The sequence below is a fragment of the Carassius auratus genome, chromosome 2 (assembly GCF_003368295.1).
Source record: "Carassius auratus strain Wakin chromosome 2, ASM336829v1, whole genome shotgun sequence".
Lineage (NCBI taxonomy): Eukaryota > Metazoa > Chordata > Actinopteri > Cypriniformes > Cyprinidae > Carassius > Carassius auratus.
The window spans coordinates 13,052,625-13,060,389 of NC_039244.1; the positions used below are offsets into that span (position 1 = coordinate 13,052,625).

At 38.0% G+C, this 7,765-nt stretch overlaps 1 pseudogene; it reads left to right on the forward strand.

The window, feature by feature from the left end:
• LOC113040462 (protein ENL-like) overlaps positions 1–7,689 on the forward strand; it is a 10,389-nt pseudogene extending 2,700 nt beyond the window's left edge.
• Positions 7,690–7,765: the final 76 nt, after the last annotated feature.

Below are 7,765 nucleotides of genomic sequence, written 5' to 3' on the forward strand. Positions count from 1 at the left end.
CTCTCTTTCTGTCTGATAGACTGCATAGCTTTAAAACATTGAAACGTCAATCTTTTAAACCCCTGGCCAGGCCTTTCTCAAGCCAACTTAAGTATGAATTGACTAAATATTATTATTTTTTTTATCTACCTATTTTGACATGAACATGTTTTCTTGTGTAGTTTTATATTGTGCAGTCATTGTAAAATTGCTTTGGCTACAGATAGGATACAAATAAAACAAATTTATTAACCACTGAGCTAACGCATACAAGCCTTTCAGTCATTTTGTCTCCATACCAAGAAAAGCTGTAAACCGTAAACCATCGCACACATGTAGACTGTCAGAGAGCTGTGAATTTCCTTCTCTAGCTGTCAGAGAGCAAAAGCTGGTTGATTTCTCACAGATGTAAGCTGTCAGTGTAACACTGGTGTTGAGAAGTTGGTCGAGAGCTTCTTTTAGTCTCACTCTGAGTTAAACGTGGTCACTCACAGATGAAGTATCTGAATCGTTTTTTTTTTTCTTTTTCCATTTCAACAGTACTACAGTTGTAGGACTCATATTCAGAATAGAGAAGAGTGACAGCTGACTGCTGCTTTCCTCTTGTTTCAGTGCACTGTGCAGGTGAAACTAGAGCTGGGACACAGAGCCCAGTTAAGGAAGAAAGTCACTACCGAGGGCTTCACGCATGACTGGATGGTGTTTTGTTCGGGGCCCAGAGGCGTGTGACATCCAGCACTTTGTGGAGAGAGTTGTCTTCCACCTTCACGACAGCTTCCCAAAACCCAAGAGAGGCAGGTTTTAATTTGAGTCAAATTTGTAACACTGTGACTAAATCGAGTACCCACAGCCATGTAGGTTTAAGTCCCTTTCAATCAGAATTAAAGAAACCATTTGTGTGGAAGCCCATTTTCTTCTGTTATCATGTTTAATCTGCCTTTTTAGCTCATGCTGTTGCCCAAGCTATTTACTTTATGTAGTTCCACCTTATGACTAGATATCCGTCTCTATTATAGTGATTCAGATCTAATTTTAAGCTTTCTGTTTATGAGTTGCATATGAAATTTCCATCTATTTGGATTAAAGTGTTTAAGTCATGCAATGATGCAAATGCACACCTTTGTTAGAAAGAGAACTTAAAGAAGACATAACTGCTTAGAATTAGCATAAATCTGTTCTTTGTGTAAACAATTACATTTATTCAGTTAAAAGTATTAATGTGGTTAAATATGGCTAGGTGTGGAACAAGCAATCTTCAGCTAAAATGTATGAGACCGAAACTAATTGGATTTATTTATGGTAAATATGTAAATATGTGTTTTAAAAGCATTCAGTTTATTAGTAACAAAAGTCTTACCTCTTTCATTTTTATAAGACAAAAATGTCTCACAAATTCTGTTATTATTCATCATTTAAAATAAAAGACTAACTGTTTAATAATTAAGATAATTATTAATGCAACCTGAGTGGTTTCTGTCCCTCTATTGAAAGACCAGGTAACCAAAACTTAAAAGATCAAAAAAAGGTTATAAAGGCATCATAAATGAAAAGGAGGCATTTAATTCAAATCTTGTAAAGAGATATAATTATTTTAGATGATGAACAGAAGTCATTTAGGCTTTTATTTGCATCTAGACAATAGTGAACTATCCCTTCAATTCCTTGTAGGTATGTTTCACGAATGAACGTTCAGCAATTCAACAAATGTTTTTGTGTGTGTCGTATCTGTGATTTGTTTCTTTGCCACAAAGTAAAAAAGCTGGACAAATATTGTCTAAGTGTTGTGATTTCGCTCATTTTTGCCATGTGTTGTATTTGAAGGTGTGTTATTTTATGCTGTTACTTTCTCCTGTCCCAGTTAAATGTGCAAAGAGTGCAAGATGTTTAAACAACACTGTTTTCAGTGGTGCTTTCAAAATATCTCCCTGTTTGTTTGAGTGGTCTGATATGTCAACCTCTGGCTAAACCAATGATGTGGTTTGGGGGCGGGGCTACCAGATTAAAGGAATGTTGTGAAAACCTGTTCAGAAAAAAAATATTTTTGTCATTTCATTGTGTCAGTAGTGGCAAAGAAATAGTACACTTTACCGTATTGTAGTATTTACATATAAATAGTTCATTCTAGAGTCATATTTCGGTTTCAGTACAGATATTAATATATGTGTAGATGTGAACATCTAACTATGCATTTTCACTTTGATTTCTTTATTTCACAGTTTGTAAAGAACCCCCATATAAAGTGGAAGAGTCAGGCTATGCTGGTTTCTCATGCCTATAGAGGTCTATTTCAAAAACAAGGTGAGCACATCCCATATCTACAGCAGTACCTGTATTTCTTTATCTTTGACATGAATAACTGTTGTTTCAAGCAAAATGTAAGAAAAGTTAAGCACAGTGTTGCTCTCAGTCTTTATAGATGTGTGCGGGTGTGTTGTTTTTAAGCAGTCCGTTGCCACAGCATTGGAAAAGTGTTGTGATGAAGAGTTTAACAGTTCAGTAAAGGTAAAGGTCACAACTAGGTGAACTAGTTAGGCACTGGGAGCTAATAGATTTTACAGAGGTGTGCTAAAAGAAAACTGACATGCAGCTACTGAAGTACTGAGAACTTGGAGGGGGTGTAAATGGTAACAAATGGTACTTTTCAAAATGAACTTTTCCAGAATCTGTAGTGGAATATTTATGGGGTTTTTCCATGTTCTCTCGTTTCCTGTAATGTAATCAACCAAAGAGCGTACTTTGTTCTGACTTTACTGTAAATGTTACACATACTGCTAGAATGAGGTTCGGGTTTGATACTGATGTTCTTTAAATTTATATTTCTTTAATCTATAAAGCCTGAGCATGCTTGTCTCTCCGATCACAGGAGGAGCCTAAAAAGGTGTGCTTTAATTATGACCTTTTCCTGAACCTGGAGGGCAACCCTCCTGTCAACCACCTGCGCTGTGAGAAGCTCACCTTTAACAACCCCACACACGAGTTTCGACGCAAGCTGGTCAAGGCCGGTGGGGTGAGTGGGACTGTTCGTCTTTGTATTTTCTGTACCTCTACATTCAGCCCTTTTCAATAGATTCTCTCTCTTCCTGTTCGGATGTTGTTCTTGTCCCAGGCTGTAGTTATTCCTGAGGGAGCGGAGATGATGCCAAGGCCGAGTCCAGATTACCCAATGCTCCCTACCATTCCACTCTCAGCCTTCTCGGACCCCAAGAAGATCAAGTCCTCTCATATGGCAAAGGTTAGTAATAAAGTCATTCTTTAGTCAGTGAGTTATTTAAATGACTTTCAAAATATTTTTAAAGTGTTTAAGATATTCAGTATCCTATATGGTTTTGCTTATAGGGGAAGAAATGTACATTATATCACCATTCTTTCCGTAGTTAGATTTTTTAGTCCCGTTCTGTTTTCAGTATGATTCTATCCCACTCTGGTGTCACAGGCTCACTACCGCAGTAGTATTCTGGGTTGCTTTTTGAACATGTATTAAAAGATCGGTCATTTTAAAACTTTTATTGTAGGAGTCGAGTAAAGATGGAGGAAGTGGGAACAGCAAAGGCCTCAAAGTCCATAAGGCAACCAAAGAGCACCGAGAGCGCACACGAAAGGATTCAGAGAGCAAGGCCACGTCTAGAGAGGGCGACCGGGAGAGTAGCAAGTCTTCACGAGACCAATCGTCATCCTCTTTTACAAAGAAAGCCCCAGACGGCAGAGGAAAAGATGAGGGGAAAACAGTGCCTAAAGCAGCCTTCAAAGAGCCCAAACTCACAGTCAGAGAGTCCAAGATGGATGGCATGTCTCCAAAAGGTGGAGGAGCAGTGACGGGCGGAGGGGGACCGATGGACGCTCGTCTCCCAAGCAAGCGGCCCTCGACTGCCACAGAGTCTCCAAAGCTGAGTACCAAGAAACAGAAGAGGATAGGCTCCGAGGGCATGAAGGGGCCTGTGAGCGGAGCCTACAGCGGCAGCTCTCCCCGCATTACCTCAACAACACCCTCCTCGTACCCTGAGAAGAAAACCCCTAAAGATAAAGGCCACTGGGCAAAGATGAAACTAGAGGTGCAGGAAGTGAAAAGGCGGCCAGACTCTGACGAATCCAACTCTGAAGATGAAGCCTCGTCCAAATCAGAGGTATGTTTTGGTCTTTCGATCAGCAGAAGATGGATTTGAATGGATTCGAATGTAATGAAGCTGAAGGATGTTGTTTATTTAGCAGTCGGCTCCATCCAGTCCGTCTAGTTCCAGCTCCAGCTCTGATTCTGACTTTGAGCCGTCGCAGAAGCAAGGCCAAGGTACTGAGTTTAATCACGAATCGTATGATCAGTAGTGTGTCCCCTCATTCAGTTTGGCTGAATGCGATGATTGTGTCCAGGGACGCTTCGTTCTATGGTGGAGGATATGCGCTCTGAAGTCTCTGATGATGACAGCAGCTCTGAGGTTGAGACGCCCATGAAGGCAACTCCACCCAACCAGGACTCTCGGTCTGTGCCAAGGACTTTGATCTAATTTGGTCCTGTTCGAATTTCTTGAAAAGGAAACATGAAAATCAAAACAAATTTCTGTACATTAATATTACACACTTTCATTTTCTTGTTTTCAGTTTAAGCATGGACAGTGAAAGTGATGGCAATGAGGAGTCCCGTCCCCCCAGCCAGGAAGCCCCCTCACCTCTACCCAAACTCAGCTCAGCAAACCTAAAGGTAAGACTGGTATTGCATTGCAATGAAACTTTGGACTGGTTTATACACCACATAATTGGTGCAGGATTTATTTTGAAAACAATTTTCACTCGGAAATTTCATTTTAAATAAGAAAGACTGGAATAGTATTTTTGTGTAAAACTTGTTTTATTTAAAACTTAGAGAAATCATTATTTAACAGTGGATCAGGTTTATATTTGGATTTTGTTTTAAATGTCAATATCCTTTTTCAGATGTTAGGAAAAAAGAGCCCAGATTCTTGCACCCGTGAGAAGGTGCTCAAGAGGGGATACGACAAGGTAGGAAGGGTAAATAACTGATTTATACTCATCAGTGGCTGAAATACAGATTTTTATTACACATAAAACTACAGTGGAGGTTTATGATGATTGATCTGATTACAGGCTTATACGGAGGAGCTTGTGGACCTTCATCGCAGACTGATGGCTTTGAGAGAGAGGAACATTTTACAGCAGGTAAAAATAACTTTTTTCTTCATTTGGGTGAAGAAATATTTTAAGTAATTCTTGTGTCAGGGAAATATGTTTCTGTAATTACCACAAAAATATTACACCTTTTAATATATTTGTAAAAAAAAAAAATTATATATAATATATATAAAATATTTATAAATATATAAATCACAAACCTGAAAAATTCCATTATCATCATGCATTATCATTATGCCATTATAGATGATTACATGCATTATCAGATCTTTTTTAAGGAATTAAAAGTATTAACATACACTACTGTTCAAAGGGTGTTTTTTTTTTTTTAAGAATCATCTTATGTTCACCATGGCTGCATTTATGTGATGAGACATGCAGCAAAAACAGACATCTCATGAAATTTTATTACTATTCTATATATCTGTTGTCTATTTTAATATATTTTAACCTGTCATTTATTCTTTTCAGTATCCCATGATCCTTCAGAAATCATTGTAATATTTTTGTGTAAACCGTGAAAATTTGTTTTTCAGGAAAGTTTAAAATGGCAGCCTTCATTTGAAATAGAAATGTTTTGAAGCAAAGTAAATTTCTTGACTTTCATTCTTAAGAATTTCAGGTAGTTTCTCTCACTGTAGAACATCTGATATGCGTGGTTCAGCTTTCAGGAGGGATTTTGGCTGCTTTTTGGTTGACATGCATTTGTGTGTTTTTTTAAGATTGTGAACCTCATAGAGAAGACTGGCCATTTCAACATCACCAATACAACCTTTGACTTTGACCTGTTCTCCTTGGATGAGTCAACTGTACGCAAACTCCAGAGCTACCTGGAAGCCACCTCCACATGACACAAGGAAGCTGCTCGGCCGTGAAAGAGGCCTCCAAACTGACTGGGGGCAGAGGGAAAGTTATTGAAAGTAGAATACAAATGCACAGGAACAAACAAAAACAAAACGAGCAATCAAAAAAAAAAAAAAACTTTATACTGTAATCGAAATAAGCAAACAAAAGGACCAGGGGCTTAAAGGGGCGGTATTCAGGGTTTATCTAATAACAGCACTGCACATTGCACTAAGAAACAAACTGTTGGCACAATACTGTCCAAAATGGACAGGATCTCGCATAGGAACCATGGAAGAGATACCGAATTACAAGAAGGTACATTTCAAGACTGGTTTTGCACCAAAGCTGTAACACTGGTGGAAAGGATCCTTCACTCGGGCCTTTATGCAGGGGCGATGACTGAAAACTGTGTCCCCTCTATATACCCTGTCACTCTTCTGCTCCACGTACATCAACCACTCAGCACAACTTGGTGGCGTGGAACGAGCCCAACTAGATCAATCCTTATCAGCATACTGTTTGTGTCTGCATAGCTTTGTAGCCCCATGTGTTGAATAAAGTAATACTCTCAAGCTTTGGTGATAGACGCTCCCTCGGATCAACTAAAGGGGAAAAGCTATCTGCCTTTGTAGTGCCTTTTTAAAATATCATGTGTTTAATTATAATTGTTTGTGAGTCTCTCATTGGTCTTTGGATGATCAAGATTATCTGTCAACATTATTATGCCTGAAATTGACATTCCAGGCCCTTTAAACACAGTTTAATACCTGTCCGTAGAGAACACGTTACGAGAGAACCGTTCTGCATGTGTGATCTGGGAAGGTCTTGTGCATTATTCTATGTTTTTTGATGGTCAGCAACATGAAGTCAATTTGTTACGCATTTAAAGTTCTTTTTGTAGTTTATTTAAGTAACTGTGCACTTTTTCTGGTCACTTCAGTGCTTTGTAATTATCTGATAACTATATTTATGTTTTCTTTTTTCTTTTTCTTTTTTACATAATATTGACTTGCAAAAATGTACAGATTTTTGTCAATGTTTTTAAATGCATCTATTGAAGTCATATTGATTATTCGATCACTTGAGAGAATATGCACACAGATTGAAGGGGGGACTTTTTTTTGTCTGTATTCCAATGGTGCAATTGGAAAAAGAGTCTTCTGTTCACCTGAAGTATTATACAAGTGAAAATGTATTTGTGTCAGATACGTATTGTCTGATGACATTGCTTTTTTAAAAGCATACCTGCTTGACATGCTATTCTTCATTGTCGATTGCCAGTTACCCTTTTGATTCTGAATAATGTATGGTTCTAAAGTAAACAATGTTTTCAGTGAAACGTTTGTGGCAGATGTATGTTACATCATGGGAAAATTGCAGTGATCTGTTTTTTCAATGATTAACACTTGAATAATCACTTGCAGGAATATGCATACAACCCTGTACATTTATCAGCTATCCTCAGGACTGTTGCAAATACAGAAGATGCTCATAATAAATCCACATATTACAAAACATTATAACTTGAGGTGCAATCTGGAAACTTCTAGTAGGTCTTGTCACTGTGTTTGCTTCTCTACCATAAAAGTAGCATATCCATATCAAGGGGAATGTGATCTTTTACAGTATTTATGCGAACATGTAACAATATGTATTATAAAGGCCACCATGCACTGAAGGCTTAAATTGAGGAACCATTAAATCTTGTTCTCCATTTAGAATTTTTTATCAGTATGTGTGTTCATAAATTTACTTTTCATATGACTTTATATGACATGCCTACAATTACTTGCCTTTCAGG